The following is a 20,635-nucleotide window of genomic DNA, read 5'->3' as shown; positions in this document are numbered from 1 at the left end:
TCCTATGCTTCCTAAATCTTGCCTAATCGCATTGTAATTGCCTTCCCCCCAGCTGTAACTCTTGCCCAGTGGTATACACCTATCCCTTTCTCTCACTAAAGTAAACATAACAGAATTGTGATCGCTATCACCAAAGTGCTCACCTATTTCCAAGTCTAACACCTGGCCAGGCTTATTAGCCAGTACCAAATCTAATGTGGCTTCGCCCTTTGTTGGCCTGTCTGCATACACTGGACAAAAACTGACCCATCTATAGTACTCGTACTATAGTGTTTCTAGTCAATATTTGGAAAGTTGAAGACCCCATGACAAATGCATCGGGGCCTTCATTTGCCGAGAGGTGCGAGTGAGGAGTGAAGGACTTCTGGGAAGTCATATATTTGTGTGGTTGCATTACCCGAAACACTACTCGGGTAGTGTCTCCCACCCATCCTCCTCCTGATTAAACCAATTGGCCAATTGAGAGACATGGGAAAACACCTACCTGTTTTTCTGTAATGTCACACTTTGGCTCTTTCAGGATGAAACGAGTTGAAGGAGTTTTCTGTTTTTATTTCCCGCAGTCACTAGGCTACTCATGTAGACTGGGTCTTTTCTTTATGAATCTGCTGTCTTGGCTCTCTCTCTATTGTGCTGTTTCAGAAACACTTTCTCTCACTCAGTCTGCTTCCCAATTGTGCTGACTAGCTGCATGCTCCTCCCAGTCCTATTCGCAGTGTAACTTTGCCTCCTCCCACTTTAGAATTTCCTTGGTGAGGTGATGAAGTATGTATAAAAATATTAGCACTCATTTGGCAACATGGGTCTTGATATTTTCTTTTGTCTTGAGCTCACTGGAAGCAGATGGCACATCTCCAGCCTCCTTATGACAGTTTTAGTTGGAATGGCTATGCAATGCAAGGAGTTCATAAGCTTTTAGGGATAATCACCATATGATTAGCCTTGGCTATTTTCACAGAATCCCTACGGTGTGGAAACAGGCCATTTCGCCCAACATGTCCACACTAACCTTCTGAAGAGTAACCTACCCAGACTCATTCCCCGACCCTATTACTCTACTTTTCCCCTGACTAATGCACGTAACCTACGCATCCCTGAACACAATGGGCAATGTAGCATGGCCAATTCACCTAACCTGCATATCTTTGGACTGTAGGAGGAATCTGTAGCACCTGGAGGAAACCCACGCAGACATGGAGAGAATGTGCAAACTCCACACAGACAGCTGCCCGAGGCTGGAATCGAACCCGTATCCGTGGCGCTGTGAGGCAGCAGTGCTAACTACTGAGTCACCGTGCTCAGTGAGGCTGTCCATTTTTAAATGTAACCCAAAACATAGAAGAGAATAGAGTATGCTCTGAGATTTCTCTTCATGTCCTCTGACATGACAAATAATTCTCTTGAATGTTTCAGAAAAGGCAAGCTACGGAGAACAACTTCAAGATCTGCCCCTCAAGCATACTAACTCAATTATTTTCCTTAAAATCTTCTAAGGATCTAATAAATACATGTCTCGATAGCATTCTGGGAGTTCCGCCATGATCTTATTGAATAGTTGTTCAGGCTTAAAGATCTATATGACTCACTCGTAATCCTATTTTTTATGTTTCTTATGACTGACACAAAAGTTGAATTGCCTGGCCAGATGATCTTAGATCAACCAGGGAAGGTATGGGTGGTGCTCTTTTGGGCTTGCAATAGTTTACCATGTCACATTTTGCAGACTGCTGTATTTAATTATTTCTTTCAAATTGCTGGCCCCAATGATTATTGTGGCATCTAGGCATATTCAAGGCAGAAATACTAAAAACCCTGATGTTTGAAATCTCCTAAACTTATGTTACTTTTCTTACAAGTTTGAATTATCAATGATTATTGCAACACAACTACATTACAAAGTAAGTTAGAAGAAGTGGAGGATCCTTTTCGATTTCTGTGATTTTGAGTTTCCAAATTGAACTTTGGAACCGCTAATTCCCAAAATAATTGGTGCTATTGAAGATTTTCGACATTGCATTTGAAAATTCAGAGCTAGAATTCCGAGACATTTAAAATGACCATCTAGACTGAACAGAAATTCTTTCCATTTCAATTATGTCTTTTATGAACTATTTAAAAGCTGTTTCTGAATTTTACTTTATTTCATCTAATCCTCAATTTACTTGAGAAAATATATGGATGTGTGTAAGCTATTTCTTTTCCTTGTCATTGTAATACACTGTCAGTTATGTCTCCTCTGTAGAATAATGTGAAGCATTTCTCACTGTATGGTAAGATTTAACTTCTTAGGGCAGGCTCTTACTGTTTGGTTGATATCTTAATAGCATCTTTCGTCCAGAGTAATTTTCTGAGTCATAGCTTGCTTGGTTGATTATCTTGTCTGTCTGTTGTTTTCTCTATTCCCCTATCTTCTATTGCTTATTGCAATCTTATGGCATCATATTTAGCTTGAATTGAACACCACACAGTAAGAAATAATTTATTCACTTCTTAGCTATATTGCTAGATTGACCGAGGAATACAAATTTCATATGTCCTCTCATCTGCAGTTTGCTCTAAGCCATTTTCAACAAATCCAATAATAGCACTTAACACCATAAATATAAATTATACAATGCTCTGGAAATTGAATTTAGAATACAATTGATTAACAAACAGGTTTTATTTTCATGTACAAAACAAAATCCTCACACAGTAAAGCATAAGAATATTCCATACCATACCTGAGCGTTAGTCAATGCTGCCATGCATACAATATGACATTATCATGCTCACTTCAGATATATGGCATTGAAGACAGATGGTAAATGTTCAATGAAACAAGTTTAAATGGAGAAATGCTCCATTAAACTGACCTGCCATTATCTAATTACTTTATTGCTTTCCCTGTTAAAGCTTAGTGTTGCAATTCCTCTTCAACTAAACATCAGGTTTAGGTGTAACTGCAGTAAAGTCACCTTTGCTTCTATTTAAGGATAAAAATTACCGATGTGATTTTATAGCAACATAGAATTATTCTATCCGCCAGTTTAAAAAAGGTATTAAACCATTTACTTATTTAATTTCTATCCTTTAATCGTTATTCTTGCACAGAGTCTGTTGTGGCAGTGTCATATTGTCCATTTGGGAGTTTGTCCACTGCATTCATCTCACACAAACAGACAAACAATTTCTTTCTTTCCCTAATTTTCTTTTCCAGCTGCTACCTTCAGCCCAGATGTACCTAATTCTCACTGCTTTTGAAGATGACTGTGTGATAATGACTTCCCTTAATTTCTGCATGGGCACTGTGGTAAATTGGCACAACGTTTTTAAAAATGGTAATAAAAAATAAGAAAAAGTATATTTCTGTATCTAAAACAATATGCAGTTAAAATCTGGTTAATTTAATCAATAACTGCATTATGTAAACAGGAATAAACAAGCACTGTGGTCTTTCTGATCATCAAAGTTATAAGTACGTGAGCATTAATTGCATGTATACAAATAGGAACATGTCTACAAACATATGCGTACATACTCAGTGCATTTATAAGCCCTGGAAGCTGCAAAGTCTTTATAGGAGATAATTAAAATGGAACTCATTTATGTATTTACAAGTATTGAAGAACATAAGAAAACTGGAAATAAATTGTATTTGCAGTAACTCTGACATGGAGGAATATTTTTAATGCAGTGGTTGATGACAAGGTGTTTTTCAGAAAAAACTGACTATTAACCAGTGACCAGTATTGTGAAAGTGGAAAGGTTTTCAGATGCAGTAAAAATATTTCAGAAGTGGAAAACTTGCTCTTCTACAACCAAAAGTATTGAGGGAGAGATTTTAGCATGCTATTTGGATTTTGCTTTAATCTTCACTTTGATTGACAGTTCAAACACCTGTTGAGCCTTTGAAGCAGTGAAACATATGGCCGGCTGCTTTGACTGACAGCCCAGCCAACCTTGAGGCCTTTCAAGCGGTGGAACATTTGATCCTGATCCACTACATCCAAGATTTTAGTGTGTTCAACTTGGGAGGATAATTTGAATGCATCTGTGTGATTGAATCATGTTGTAAATGCTTGGCTGGGCTCCAAAACCTCAATTGGTTGCAGTTCAGCAAGAAATACTGGCATAGCTGTCAAGAAGACAGTGGGATTTGCCTTGAATGACAGATTTATAAGCAGTTAGCAGGAAATTTCTTTCTTAAAGAGTTTTATATGACAAGTTGTGTTTTAAGTACTTAAGATAATTAACTTTTTTTCAGTGTAGAATTTAAAGTGAATTTTGAAATGTAGTGTATTTAATTGATAGTGTATGTGCATTTAAGGGGTTAATGGCTATTTAAAGAGGCTTTTGAATGATTATTGGTTTATTTTGATGGATTAATCAGCATATCAAAGACTTCCCATTGTTACTACAAGGGACATGTCCATTGTGAATAGCGAGTGAATGAGTGCAGTGTTATGGGAGTTATGATGATGCACCGTAGGTATGGAAGTGGTATGGAGGAGCATTTTGAAATGGAAGGGACAAAGGGTTGAGTCTGGGTCGATGGACCCGAGATCTACCCTAACCCCACCACCCACCATCAATGTAGGTTGAGCAGGCATTGCAGGGCATGGACTTGGATCGGGACATCAAGAAATGCCTTGCCTCATGTTTCTCACCTTGACAATGAAAATCCAAACCTATGTTTCTCATATGCAGTGGAGTTAATCTCCTTCAGAGGAGGTCATGGCATAGGAGCAGGTGGGAATTCTGCAGTTCAGTTCCTCAGACCGTGTATGTGGAATTTGCAATTTTGTTGGGTCTAAACCTGATCTAGAGAGGATCTAAAGATGCAGTTTTGGGGGTGGGGGGGGGGCGGTGGGGGGGGGGGGGGGGGTGGACACACCAATAGTTAGGTTTGGAGGTGTTCTAGTAAAGGGATGCTAGCAACCTCGAGGCTGGGAATAAGCACTACAGCTCCTCCTGGTCCCCAATCAGCATGGTGTGGCAAAGGTGTGGCAGCTTTCCCCAAAACAATCCTTGAGCTCAAGGCTTTCTGTAGAATACTGTGAGAGCTGGTCTACCACGGCTAACATTGTAAATGCATGTTAACTTTGAGGCTTCTAGTTTCATTATAAGATTTCAATATACAACTCAGCACTGAGCACTTGGCACTTCTATGACTTTCAGTATTTGTGCAGTTGGTGTCATATTTAAGCTCCAATTGTGCATCAGGTCAATTTCTGCCAGCTGCAAATAGTCATTCATAGTATGTGTGGTGGGAGGGAAGTGAAAAATAAAAGCTTCTGAGGACACTTAGGTGGCATGGGAGACACTTTGTTGGAAATAGATCACATCTGTAAATGTATTGCCACTTTACATCATTACTTTACATCATAATTCATTGCACTGCAGCTACAGGAACCAAATTATTCAGTCTGCACATCCTTAGTACCATACCATGTTAGAATACTGTCTGAAAGAGTACTATTCCTCCCCTAATACCCAGTGTAGCATATAGCATCTTGCCATTGTTGAATGTAGGAACATCACATGTTGTTAAATTTTCAGACTGCTGTCAATAATTAACTTGTATTAGCAACAGAGAAAGCAGAGAGAAAGCAAATAGAATATCTACATTGGCTTCTGGGGCTAAAGGCTAATTGCCTACTGGCTAACACTTCATGAATGATGACTTCACTCAACTCACATTTATCAGAGTGGGTGTCAATGAAGTTGTGCTTGGTTGTTGAGCTTGATGCTGCACTGTTTTAGCATGCTGAAGGTGATGTTTTCCCTGTTTGATGTCCTCATTTTACCCCTCAGTAGACTGCAGTCACTCTCCGAGATGTTCAGTGTCAATCACATCCCCTTGTTTTCTGCTCCATGTGTGGATAGAATAGAATGCAACAATTAAATGGTACACTCTGTTGAGAGTGTCCTGTAAGGAATCCCCAGATAAATCCAGACATCAGAATCTCATCTTCAGGAAGTCTAACACCTGTTTCACAATGGCTATGATGGAAGAGTGGGCTACATGGTATCTACACCTGGCCTTAGTCAGGGGATTGCATAATACAGTGATTGGTCATGGCTGCAGAGAGTAAACCTTGTTTCCCAACAGCCGTCCTGGTAGGATATCGAGCTCTTGAAATAAAGCAGAAATCTGAAGCTTACATGGTGGCAGAGTGGTTAGTACTGCTGCCTCACAATGCCAGGGACCTGGGTTCAATTCTAACTTCAGGCTGTTGTCTGTTTGGAGTTTGCATGTTCTCCCAGTGACTTTGCTCTGTTTTCCTTCCAAAGATGTGTAGATGAGGTCGATTCGCCATGTTAAGTAGTGCATGTGATTCTGATCAGGATGCTGTTTGGAAGGTTGATGGGCCAAATGACCTCTATCTACACTGTATGAATTCTATGATTATGAAAGGTATAGGCATTGTGACTGCTTCCTGGGTAGCTCGTGCAAATTTCTAAAATGTGATAATAATGAAATCAGTTCTGTTCAGAACCGGTGCTCTCAGTGCAATGTGTGGACAGTCCACAGTGCCCTGCACCTGGGAGAAAACAGCTATGTTGACAAAGCCTACTGACTGGAGAGCAGGACTGACCTCCTCATGGGGAAACATGGTAAAATGCTGTGATTGAAACTATATCAGCAACAGTTGTGATACATTTGTTAGCAAAGAAGTGTGGGATTCCCATACAGGTCCTCAGTGGATCCCTGGAAGTAGCCAGTCGCATAAAAATGTAGTGCAGCTGTCACCTTGATGGCCACCGAGATCAGATGGTCACCCTCCCTTCAGGTCACAAGATCCCACTCCTACAAACCGCATGGTTCTGTTCTCAGTCTGTAGTAAGTGTCACTCGTTTAGACCATCTGTAACTCCTCTCCCTTGCATCTTGATGGGACCCTCTGCTAGGTGCTCATGGGGAAGCTATTCAGCAGCTATTAAAGGTTGCTGCTGGTCCTTGACCTGCTGGTGCCTCACTTTCTCTGTACCTTCATTGTACTGTGGCCTCAGTGATAGAACATAGAACATAGAAAAGTACAGCACAGAACAGGCCCTTAGGCCCACGATGTTGTGCCGAGACTTAATCCTAATGTAAAATATAGTAACTTGACCTACGCACCCCTCAACTCACTGCTATCCATGTGCATGTCTAGCAGTAGCTTAAATGTCCCCAATGACTTCGCTTCCACCACCTCAGCTGGCAACGCATTCCATACATTCACAACTTTCTGCGTAAAGAACTTATCTCTGATGTCTCCTTTATACCTTCCTCCTAATATCTTCAAACTATGACTTCTCGTAACAGTCAATCCTGCCGTGGAGAAAAGTATCTGGCTATTGACTCTATCTATTCCTCGAGGTGTATTTTGTACACCTCGATCAGGTCTCCTCTCTTCCTCCTTCTCTCCAGAGAGAAAGGTCTGAGCTTATTCAACCTTTCTTCATAAGGCAAGCCCTCCAGTCAAGGCAGCATCATAGTAAACCTTCTTTGCACCCTCTCCAAAGCCTCCACATCTTTCCTAAACTAGCGCAACCAGAACTGGACACAATATTCCAAGTGTGGCCTCACCAGGGACTTGTAGAGCTTCAGCAAAACCTCACAGCTCTTAAACTCTATCCCCCTGTTGATGAAAGCCAAAACACCATATGCTTTTAGTGTCATTTGCAAATTTACTAACCCACCCCTCAACCTCCTCATCCAAGTCATTTATAAAAACTACGAAGAGCAGAGGCCCAAGAACAGAACTCTGCGGGACCACACTCAACACTGTCTTCCAGGCAGAATACTTTGAATCTACAACCTCTGCCTTCTGTCAGCCAACCAATTCTGAATCCAAATAGCCAAGTCTCCCTGCATTCCATACTTCCTGACTTTATGGATGAGTCTATCATGGGGAACCCTATCAAAGGCCTTCTGAAATGCCATCCACTGCTTGACCATCATTGACCTATCTTGACACCTCCTCAAAGAACTCAATAAGATTTGTGAGGCATGACCTGTCCCTCACAAAGCCATGCTGACTGCCTTTAATCACGCTATGCTTTGCCAAATAGTCATATATCCTATTCCTCAGAATTCTTTCCACAACTTTGCTGACCACAGATGTGAGACTGTAATTGCCAGGGATTTCCCTATTATACTTCTTGAAAAATGGGAGAAAGTGAGGACTGCAGATGCTAGAGATCAGAGCTGAAAGTATGTTGCGGGAAAAGCGCAGCATGTCAGGCAGCATCCAAGGAGCAGGAGAATCGATGTTTCAGGAATGAGCCCTTCTTCAGGAATGGCTCACTAGGGACTTGTAGAGCTGCAGCAAAACCTCGCGGCTCTTAAACTCTATCCCCCTGTTGATGAAAGCCAAAACACCATATGCTTTCTTAGCAACCTGAAGAAGGGCTCATGCCTGAAACGTTGATTCTCCTGCTCCTTGGATGTTTCTTGAAAAGTGGAACAACATTCGCCTCCTTCCAATCCTCCGGCATGACTCCCGTGGAGCGTGAGGAGGCAAAAATCCTCACCAGCTTACCAACCTCCTTTCTCGCTTCCTGGAGCAGCCTAGGATAAATCTGGTCTGGTCCTAGGGACTTATCAATCTTAATGTTTTTCAAAATTTCTAGCACATCATCTTCATCAATCTTAATCTGGGGTCAAGACTGTATCCCAGCTCCTTTAAGTTTCCAATTACAACAAGTTCCCTTTCCTTGGTGAAAACCGATGCAAAAAACTCATTTAGGACTTTCCCAATCTGCTCAGACTCCATGTACAAGTTCCCTCCGCTATCCCCCATCTGTGGCTGGATCTGTTGATCATGGTTCCAAAGAGACGATGTGGGGAATATCAAAAACAGGACAAAATCCCTGACTTTGAATGTCCCAAGTAGCCACCCGGCTGTGCCTGAAACCCTAGATCATACCATATCCTTGATGAATTGTGCAGTACCCCTTGATTGATGACAGTCCCCTTGACTTGATTAAGCATTAATCCAGCAAATTTTTGAGACAAGGAGATTTGGTTGAAGCACTGTGAATATAGCATGGTGCCATATAACAACATGGTTGCCCTTTAGACTGATGATTGCTAGCAATTATGCCAGGTTGCTTCACTTTGTGTCTTTGTTAAAGGGTAAGTCGAGACAGAAGCACTCTGAGGCTGTAAGTTCTGAATGAGGCATTAAAGCACAAAAAAGGATGGCAAGGCAAGGGAGAGATGGTATGATCATCCAGGTTGATGCAGAGTGAATGAACATTATGGGAGAAAGATAAGAGACTAGAAATGCACCCTGCAATCACGTGTTGCTCGACATCTGTCCCTTGATGCACCATAGCCTGGAACAGCATTACAATGAAAGATGTTGGTAAGCTCCAAAGGATAGTACTGAAGTGGTGAATATTATAAGTGAAGCCACCAGGTACAGTCTTCCACGAGTTTCTCTCCACTGCATTGGAAAAAAGAAAACTGCATAAAAAATGAGGCAAGGGTAGATAACAATGGTACAATTGCAACATCTAAGAGGCATTTGGATGGGTATATAAATAGGAAGGGTTTGGAGGGATATGGGCCGGGTGCTGGCAGGTGGGACTAGATTGGGTTAAGATATCTGGTCGGCATGGACGGGTTGGACCGAAGGGTCTGTTTCCATGCTGTACATCTCTATTACTCTATGACTAATTTGATGTCCATGTATGCAATTTCTTGCTGCTTGCTAGTGACATTCTCATGTAAGCATTCAAATCATGGTTGCAAATTGGACTTTGTTTATTCTTGATGCCGAGAATCTCATGTTTCTGATCTCACCATATTTTACCAACTGACTCACAATGGCCCAGAACCTCCATTAAAATTCTTGGAAAATTCCGCCCATAGTTGTTTTTTCCTGATAGGACAATGAGCTTCTTGATTTTTTTTGTTTAAGTAGATGTTATTTTTACTATTCATGAGTTCATCTCAAATTTGTTTGCACACATTTCATTACTAGGATTTTTGTTTATCCATATTGTTTTGTGTTGTGTTGTGGAAGATTCAATATAGTCAGTGAGATGCTTCCGATGATAGGCCTCAACAGATTTCTTGTCCAATTCTGTCACAAATCTTCCCACAACCCTTATCACTCAGACCCCCTAAAGATTCATCCAGTGTTACAACATATAACATTTTTGCATCCCTCTATATAATATCATGAAGAACTTTTTTGAAAGGTGTAGGTCAATCAGCCCAATGGATTATGGCAGTGCTCATGCTCCACATAAGCCTCTGATCACCGTCTGCTTTCTCAGCCCATCAGCTTCTCCTTCTCTTCACCTTAAATATAAGTATAGTCTTCAATTCAACTACTCCTCAAAGTAGCACTTTCCATGGTCTAATTACTCTGTCAGTAAACAGGTTCCTCTTGAATTCTCTATTTGATTCATCAGCGACTATTTTGTATTTATGGTCTCGGTTCCCTCTATCATTTTCTGCTGCTGTGCAGACCTCCATGGTGGCTGTGGATCTAGAAGTCAATAAATCACAAAGAGGCCACGCAGCTTGGAAGAAATATGTTTTTCTGTGGCCTAACTGAAATAAAGCAGCGCTATATAAGAGGAGCCAACTAAAGTAGTTTGTCTGAGTGCGAGCCTAATAAGAGCAAACTAATAGGTGCAAGAAACATAAAACAATTAGAAAACAATAGAGCACTTAATGAATGCACCAACTATCCCAAAAACAAAGAACAGAAATGTTTCTTATTGTTTCAATCAATGTGGGCATTGCCAGCAAGGTCAGCATTTCTTATCCATCCTTTACTACCTTTGAGAAAGCGATGATGAATCACATCCCTGAAACATACAATCTCAGTGTATGTACACCGGCATTACTTTTAGAAACATAAAATGTAAAATAAGAGCAGTAGTAGTGTATTTCGCCTGTTGAGCCTTTTCAGCCATTCAATAAAATCATAGCTGATCTGTTTGTGTTTTGAATTCCTCATTCCAATCTATCCTTGATAAAAGGGAAATCAGTTCCATGATTTGGAAACAGTACTAGTGAAGGAATGATGATATAGTTCCAAGTCAGCATTGTGTGAGGCTGGAAGGGAATTGCAGCATGGTACCCATGGTCTTCGGGAAGGTGCCTTCAAAGGATACTTGGTGAATTGCTGGAGTCAGTTTGTGTATAGTACACACTGCTGTCCCTCTGCATCAGTGATGTAAGGAGTGAATATTTTAGTTGGTGGAAGGAATGCATAATTAAGCTGGTGATCAGCAAGTCTGCTTTGTTTTGGATGGTGTTGAATTTTTTTGAATGTCGTTGGAGCACACATTTAGGAAAATGGACAACATTTCATCATACCCCTGACATGCACCTTGTAGATGCTGGGCAAACACTAGGGAGTCTATCATTTTTACACTCAGCATTTGGTATGCATGTAATCGTGTTTTGGAGCATCATAATGTTGATATTGTATTTTAAGATAGGCTTTGTGCTGTGACTGGCGTACCCGCTTGCAATCTTTATTGAACCAGGCATTATCCCCTTGTTTAATAGGGGTGATAGAGTGAGGAATATGCCAGGTCATGGGGTTACAGGTTATAGCTGAATGCAATTCTGTTGCTGTTGATGGCTCACAGTTCTGCATGTATTCTCAGTTTTGAGCTGCTGAATCTGTTGTGAGTTTATCCCATTTAGTATGATAGCCAGTCAACGCAATAGAAGGTGTGCTCAGTGTGATGACAGCACTTCGCAAGGCCAATGTCGTAATCATTGCTGTTTCTGCTGTTGTGTAGTCGGTGCTTTATGGCAGGTAGACTGGTGCGGACAAGGTTTAGTCAATTTTCTGTCTTTTGGTTCCATTACTACTTGCTGCAGGCACAATCTGGCAGACAAGCTTGATCAGCCATCGTGCATGGTGATCAACATTGAACTTGACCCGCAAAGTATATTCTATGACATTGCTATCCACGGTGATGTTCTTTCAAGTGGTGTTCAACATAGAGGAGTACAGATTATTACACCGAAGGAGAAAAGTGTGTGTTAAACAGTATTGGATTTCTTTAACCACTTGAAACTGGAGGCATAGTGACTGGATTCAATGTGGGGGACTTCCAATGTGAGGCAACTCATTTTGAATAGTATATCACTGTGCACTACCTTTGCTGATGGGATAGGACATACCCCAGAATTTTGCCGTAGGAATTTGGACCATTGGTTGTCCTAAATGGTCTACGGGGTAGACTATTTAGGACAGAGATGAGGAGAAACTTCTTCACCCAGAGAGTGGTGGCTGTGTGGAATGCTCTGCCCCAGAGGGCAGTGGAGGCCCAGTCTCTGGATTCATTTAAGAAAGAGTTGGATAGAGCTCTCAAAGATAGTGGAATCAAGGGTTATGGAGATAAGGCAGGAACAGGATACTGATTAGGAATGATCAGCCATGATCATGTTGAATGGCGGTGCAGGCTCGAAGGGCTGAATGGCCTACTCCTGCACCTATTGTCTATTGTCTATTGTCTATAAAGGTGTGATTTTGTGGGCATGACTATGTCAAGCTGTTGCTCAATCAGTCTATAGGATTCCTGATAAAGGGCTCCAGCCCGAAATATCGATTTTCCTGCTCCTCGGATGCTGCCTGACCTGCTGTGCTTTTCCAACAACACACTCTCAACTCTGATCTCCAACAGACCTCACTGTTTCCCAGTCTATAGGATACTCAAAAGAAGAGCTCTGCTGAGCTGGACATGCCATTGCTTTTCGTGACTAAATTGAAACAAGGTAATTGGTCTTGTTTTATTCTCTTCTTTCTGATTTATAGTGGTTTGGAATTTGCAAATAAGAGTCAGTTACATTGCTGTGGATCTGGAGTCACATATAGTCCATAGCAGGAAGCTTAACATATTTCCCTTCTCAAAGAGCATTGTGAACCAAGTTTGTATGGCGATTATTGGTTCAGTATTACTGAGATAAGCTATCAATTAAATAATTGATTTTAATTTCCACTGGTGGCAGACAAACTCATGTTCTCAGGGCAATAGCTCCCATCTCTGGACTACTAACCTAGCAATATTACCACTATGCTACCATTGTTTTTGCACTTACAGTTTCTTAGATTATTCATTGGCATTCATTTATCTCCCTAGAAATGATGCTAATATCCAGCATATTATTGCAGCTTAACTAGGAGTTACCAAGGCAAGGGAGAAAATTTGTGGGCCCCTATCAGAGATATTTTCATCATCAACAGTCACAAGTGAAGTTCCTGAAGATTGGAGATTGGCTAATGCTGTGCCATTATTTAAAAAAGGCTGCAGAGAAATGCCTGTGAACTATAGACTGGTGAGCCTAATATCTGTGTTGAGTACGTTATGAGATGGGAATCTGAGAGATAGGGTCGACAGGCATTTGCAGAGGCAAGGACTCATTTGGGATAGTCAGCATGGCTTTGTGAATAGGAAATCATGTCTCATGAATTTGGTTGAGTTCTTTGAAGGGGTCACCAAGAAAGTAGATGAGGACAGTGCGGTAGACATTGTCTACATGAACTTTAGCAAAGCCTTTGACAAGGTATGACATGGTAGGTGGTTGAGTAAGGTTAAAACTCATGGGATCCAGAGAGAACTTGCCAAATGGATACAAAATTGGCTTGATGGTAGAAGATAGAAGGTGGTGGTAGAGGGTTATTTTTCAGACCGGCAGTGGTGTGTCGCAGGAATCAGTGTTGAGTCCACCATTATTCGTCACTTACATAAATGATTTGAATGAGAATTTAGGAGGTTAGTAAGTTTGCTGATGAAACCAAAATTGATGGTTTAGTGGACAGTGAAGAAGGTTATTTGGGAATGCAGTGAGATGTTGATCAGCTAGGTCAATGGGCTGAGGAATGGCAGATGGAGTTTAATTTAGCTAAACATGAGGTGTTGCATTTTGGTGGGTCAAACCAGGGCAGGACTTATACAGTTAATGGTAGTTATGTACGTTAGTTCGCTGAGCTGGAAGATTTGTTTTCAGATGTTTCATCACCATACTAGGTAACACCATCAGCCAGAGTCGCTGGTGAAGTGCTGGTGTCTCGCTTCTTTATTTATTGGTCTTGGTTTCTTAAGGTGGGTGATGTCATTTATGGTTCTTTTTTTCAAGGAAGGTTGATGGGATCTAAATCAACGTGTTTTTCAATGGAGTTCTGGTTAGAATGCCATACCTCTAAGAATTCTCGTGCGTGTCTTTGTTTCGCTTGTCCTAGGATGTGTGTGCTGTCCCAGTCAAAGTGGTGTCCTTCTTTGTCTGTATGTATGGAAACTAGTGATAATGGATCATGTCTTTTGGTGGCTAGTTCGTGTTTGTGTATCCTGGAGGCAGGTTTCCTGCTTGTTTGTCTGATGTAGTGTTTTTTATAGTTCTTGCATGGTATTTTGTAAATGACGTTAGATTTGCATCTAATAGATCCTTTAGTTTCAGTAGTTGCCATTTAAATGTGTTTTTAGTTTTGTGGCCTACCATGCTGCCAAGGGGTCTGCGTAGTCTGTAAGTCATTTCTGATATGTCTTTGATATAAGGTAATGTGGTTGTAGTTTTTGGTTGCTTTGTCTCTGCTTGTTTGTCCAGTTGTCAAATTGCAGAACGTTTCAGAGAACATCTCTGGGACACACGCACTAAACAACCCCTGCGCCCTGTGGCCAAACACCTTAACACCCCCTCCCACACTGCCAACAACATGCAGTCCTGGGCCTCCTCCACCACTACCACCCGCGGCCTGGAGGAAGCATCTTCTGCCTTGGGACCCTTCAACCAATGAGCTCAATGTAGATTCCACCAGTTTCCTCATTTCTCCTCCCCCCACCTTATCCCAGATCCAACCTTGCAACTCAGCACCACCCTCTTGAACTGTCCTACCTGTCCATCTTCCTTCTCACCTATCTGCTTCACACTCCTCTCTGACCTGTCATCTTCACACTCCCCACATCTTCATCTACCTATTGCATTCCCAGCTATCTCCTCCCTAGACCCATTCCCCTCCCATTTATCTCTCAGCCCCCTTGGGCCAGCCCCATTCCAGATGAAGAACTTATGCTCGAAACATTGACTCTTCTACTCCTCAAAGGCTGCCTGACTGGCTGTGCTTTTCCAGCACCATACTTCGACTCTGATCTCCAGTATTTGCAGTCCTCACTCTCTCCGTTTTTAGCATAGGAGACAAAGGAGTGATCTCATAGTGGTTTACACAATCATGAGAGGCATTGATGAAGTAGATAGCCAACAGCTTTTCCACATTTTAGGGGAGTCTAAAACAAGAAGGTATAGGTTTAAGGTGAGAGGGGCAATTTTTCACAGAAATAGTGTTGTGTCTGGAACTGGCTGCCAGAGGTAGTGGTGGAAGTAAGTACAATTTCATCATTTAAGAAACATTTATTCAGATAAATGGATGGGATAGATATGGAGAGATATAAGCAAAACACAGGCAAATGGGACAGGTTTGTTTGTGAAAACTAGGTGGCCTGGACAAATTGGGCTGAAGGGACTGTTTCCAATCTGTAGACCTCTACGACCCTATAAGAAAGATAGAAAGTAAGCTGTCAGCTAAATGCTGAATGGCCAAAAATTCCATGTTGTGCAAAAAAGTAAACAAATACTGAGAGGGAGATCTGGTTGCATTCTCAATGTGATACTGGGGGAGGAAAGAACCACACATGGTAGCAGCTCATTCTCGACCTGTAAATTCTTACTTGTCTGTTCCCTTGCAGTTCTCATTCCTTAAAATAGTCACATGCTGCAAAGGAAAGATCAGTAAACTTGGTAAGAAATTATTTTGTAATAATGATAGATATTGACAGTCTCTGTACATAGAATACAATTAGCTACATCAACAAATATCAATCAAAGTTAATTATTTACGTATTCAACATGAATATGGAATTTTTAATCTATACAATAACCCACACCCAACACTTTGTCAAAATATAAATTGCCTTTTTGCACACTTGTAATAATTTTCACATCTGGTATATGTGTTGAACAGCTAATTAAGAAGCATAAAATAAGGTCTATTCAATATTGTTCGGGATTCTGAACCACTGCATTCACCCTTAGACAACCAATCTAATGTAATGCATATCATGTTTAAAGAGACAATCTTCTGCCTTTATAGGAGCTATTCTACTGCGGTTGTTGAACTCTGGCCTTTTTATCCTCTCTTTAGCCCGTTCCTAATCTTAAATGGCATCATAGAATTGTATTTGGTGAATGTGCATTTTTTCATTGCAGATAATAAAATCACATACATACTGACTCTGGGCAACATAGTAATATTCTTAAAAAAAGCTATTGTCACAAAGTGGTTTCAATATTCTACTTTTTAACTTAATGTTTCTTTAAGTCCGTTTACTGTTGTTGTGGTGCTCTCAATTCAGACAACCGCAGGACTCCTGCTGGCTTAATGTGGTTATTTATAAGTGTTTGCAGGAAACATTAAAATTAATCATTGTTGGGTTGTAATTAATGAATCCTCTGTGTGAGGTCCCTGATAACTGCATTTAGTATTGTACTGCAGCATCAGATTGACAGAAATCAGAATTAGACATTGCATTTTTCCAATCTAAGTCAAAGCAGCAAAAGGGTTGACTGGACCTAAGCAATGAGCCCAAGCAACAGGACTCCACTGTGTTTAATTTGTCCATGTCTTCCATTCGATACCACCAGTATTAATAGCCTTACAAGGAAACTCTGCAGTCATTAATCATAATAATTAATCAGATCCAATTATATTGCATATAAATGTGAACAAATTGCTGGAAAAATAATGATCTATCACCAACATGCCATGAGGAAAAAGAGACTAAAATAGTAATTAGAAGCAGGGATTTAGTTGTGTAGAAATGCACTGCGACTGATGGTTATAATATGAGCATCTGATGATGTAATTAGTGGATACTGAGTATAATAGGCATACATTATACTTCCCAGTGCAATGGCTATCCAGAAAAAAATGAACATTCAAAATGGATTAAACTAGCAATAGCTGCAGTTTTTAGATATATACCTTTTGCAAAATAATTGACAAAAAAAAACACTTTTCCTGCATGTTCAATAATGCACTGCATAGAATTTATAAACTGGCATTTATTTATAAAATGATCATAGATGAATGGTTTGATTTTGATGCCAAAATCTATAAATGTTGGGTTCATCAGATTTTTTAGTTACTGAACAGTTATAACTACTGCACTTCAGTACCTTTGATCTCAATATTGTGCTTCCTACAAAGACATAAAGCTCTTATCATACCTTTTCCAGCAACTACTGCAGAAGACCTCAATAATGCACAAGAACATCTGGAAATGCAATAATTTCAGCTTTCAAAGATAAGACTAGCTACAGTACAGGTAAAGCTCTCCACAGTCAGATTTTCTCAATGAATTGATTAATGTTTTGACACATAAAACATACTGTATCGTGTCAGAACTTACCCAGTATCACTTGTATGATAAAAGACGTGATTTACCAACCACATTTAGCACATTTGATGGACATTGATAACATGCAATTTAAAATCAAGTAAGATTTTCCAGAGAGGCAGAAATGTTATGATTAGGTTTATATAATCCCTTATGCTAGTATTTAAGCCAATATTAAGATCAGTGATAATACACACAGTAAACAAGATTTCACAATGGCATTTTTTTCACTAGTTGCAAGTGCTAATTGCTAGTTTCTCAAGGGTAAAGAATTAATCACCTGCTAGATTTGCAGTCTCTAAGCTGAGATCGGAGGACAGAAGCAATAAGAAAGCTCTTGAGGGATGCATCATATGGTGAGTATAAATACCAGTCTCCATGCATATGTAAATTGCCAACAAAGTTTTTCAAGCTCAAGTGTGCTAATTTCAAACAGGCACTAATGCTAGTTTTTAGCTGATATTGGTTCTTGCCTGTGGGTGGTAGAGAACATTTATAATATTAACAAATAGCAGGCAATGAGTAATTATGCAATGCTTTGCTGGACATTAATAATTGTTTCCATTTCTGTTCCAAAGGAATAGAATAGGGGTTGACAACGTAAGGGCACTTCTGGTCACCAGAAGGTTAACTCTTCTCGCCTTCTTTTTTATATTTGAACTGCAGGATATTTCAGTGATGTAAAAGTGAAGTGAAAACATATTTCACATTTCCTTTTCTGTAGAAGGGATTTCTTTTTATCTTTCAATCTTTAAAAACTAAGTAACATTTTAAAATGTTTCAATTATGTTTTGCATAACCGTGTAAAGAATCGTACCAACATTTATAAAATATTCAAAACCACATTTATTAAAAACATGAAATAATGAAAGTGTGCAAAATGGTGTGACATTTCAGTGACAGCAAATCTATGAAATGTTGAAACTGCCTGGATCCATAGCACTTTTTTGATAAACACCAAAAATTTTCTGAAATATGTTTAAAATCAGTTATCGTGTTTATGCAGGTGTGATTTGTGTTTTCAATGTGAAGTTACATAAAGAATATCATGACAGAAGAGTTGCAGTTTATAAAATTCGAGACTTAATCGGGTAAAAAGGCTAATATCTGAAAGTACAATAATCAGAACATCAGTAACAAAACAAGAATTTTTTGTAATCTTTGGTTTTACAATAACTTTTTTTTGTGAGATACTGGATTTTTTTTTGTATTTGATGAAGTACACCAAAACTATTAGAAAAGAGGCAAGGACACTTCTGTTTTCAGTCTGCAGTGATTTTAGAACTGAGAATGAAATGATTAATGAATAGTAAGCTTGACTTGCCAATGCTAAAAAAGGATGTGTAATATAAACTGCAAGAAACTTCACAAAGTAACATTTGATTATCATATTTTTCATCATCCAGGGTAAACTGTCAAAAGCTGAGTTCAATCAATGATTTTGCTCTTACAAATCAATTAAAATATGCGGGGATGGAAGAAAGCTTGGTACAAAATATCTTTCAAATATCTAACATTATCACAAATAGTCACAATATTAAGGTTTTTACCCAATACATGTTTATAAGTACAATATTCAATCCCCTCCAACTAAGTACAATCACATAGTGCAGGTTGAAAAAAGATAGGTTGCAAAAGGGATATTGCTGGCAAACCACGGATTCTAAAATGCATGTGAAGTGTATAGTCCCTGAACTACTGAGTGCAATTATGTTCTATCGCTCCCTGGAAGAAAGTAGTATTAGTCATGGGAACCCCTACATGAATGAAGATCAGTTTAGTTGTCATGACAGTATGACAGAATTTAGTCTTTTTCTGAACAGCTTCTGTTTCCCATGTGTATAAAGACAATAGACCATTGCTCACAGAACCAATAAATCAATTAGCTTGAACAGCTACAGTTCAGCAAAACACATTTATACTACTCAATGAAAACAAGATTTCTCTTCACAACAATATTTTATGCCCTTAAGTTCATTTTTCTCATCCTATAGTAAATCCAATATTTACGCAAATTCCATTTTTCTAGATTCTGCCTGAATGGTACAGATTTAATAAAATCAACTGTTTGTCTATTCACATTGTGATAAGGTTCCAGTTTAAAATCTCTATATCAATAACTTTGAGAAGCTGAACTCAGTACAATAGTAGAATAACATAATATAAATAATATATATCTCTGCAAATGTTTAAATCTAGATACTTTATGTAATGAGCATGCTCCTGTGGAACTATTGTCACAGCCCTTTGTCTGCAACAGTAATGCAGATTGTATTATGGTGAATGCATGTAAAATAATGGCTTCAATGGGAGTAAAGGGTTAAATTACACGTCCTTCCAATCATCAACTACCAAATGTTCTTATATTGATTGAAATAACAATCAATTTTTAATGAACTGTGATGACGGCTGTGAATGTGCTTTTCCTCCATCGTTAGCACCAGATATTCTATGATTAAGCGTATAGTGGCCAGAGACAAAGGAAACTCCACTTACTCTGTGCCCCAACTCTAAATCAAACGTGTAACCTTACTTCATCTCCCAATTATCTTTTTGCTTTTGACTCCAATGAATCTCATGAGGAATTGTCAATTTGGAGCCAGAATTTTTTGATTTACTGTATATAATCATGGAAAAGTAGATTAGATGTTTTAGATTAGATTAGATTACTTACACTGTTGAAACAGGCCCTTCGGCCCAACAAGTCCACACCGACCCTCCGAAGAGCAACCATCCCAGACCCATTCCCATACATTTACCCCTTCACCTAACACTATGGGCAATTTAGTATGGCCAATTCACCTAACCTGCACATTTTTGGACTGTGGGAGGAAACCAGATCACCTGGAGGAAACCTCCGAAGACATGAGGAGAATGTGCAAACTCCACACAGATTTTGGATTAGTGGTGCTGGAAGAGCACAGCAGTTCAGGCAGCATCTGAGGAGCAGCAAAATCGACGTTTCAGGCAAAAGCCTTTCATCAGGAATAAAGGCGGAGAGCCTGAAGCATGGAGAGATAAGCTAGAGGAGGGTGGGGGTGGGGAGAAAGTAGCATGGAGTACAATAGGTGAGTGGGGGAGGGGATGAAGGTGATAGGTCAGGGAGTGGATAGGTGGAAAAGATGATAGGCAGGTAGGACAAGTCATGGGGACAGTGCTGAGCTGGAAGTTTGGAACTAGGGTGACGTGGGGGAAGGGGAAATGAGGAAACTGTTGAAGTCCACATTGATGCCCTG

Source organism: Chiloscyllium plagiosum, chromosome 7, assembly GCF_004010195.1.
Source record: "Chiloscyllium plagiosum isolate BGI_BamShark_2017 chromosome 7, ASM401019v2, whole genome shotgun sequence".
NCBI classification, from domain to species: Eukaryota; Metazoa; Chordata; class Chondrichthyes; order Orectolobiformes; family Hemiscylliidae; genus Chiloscyllium; species Chiloscyllium plagiosum.
This window is presented reverse-complemented; position numbering follows the sequence as displayed.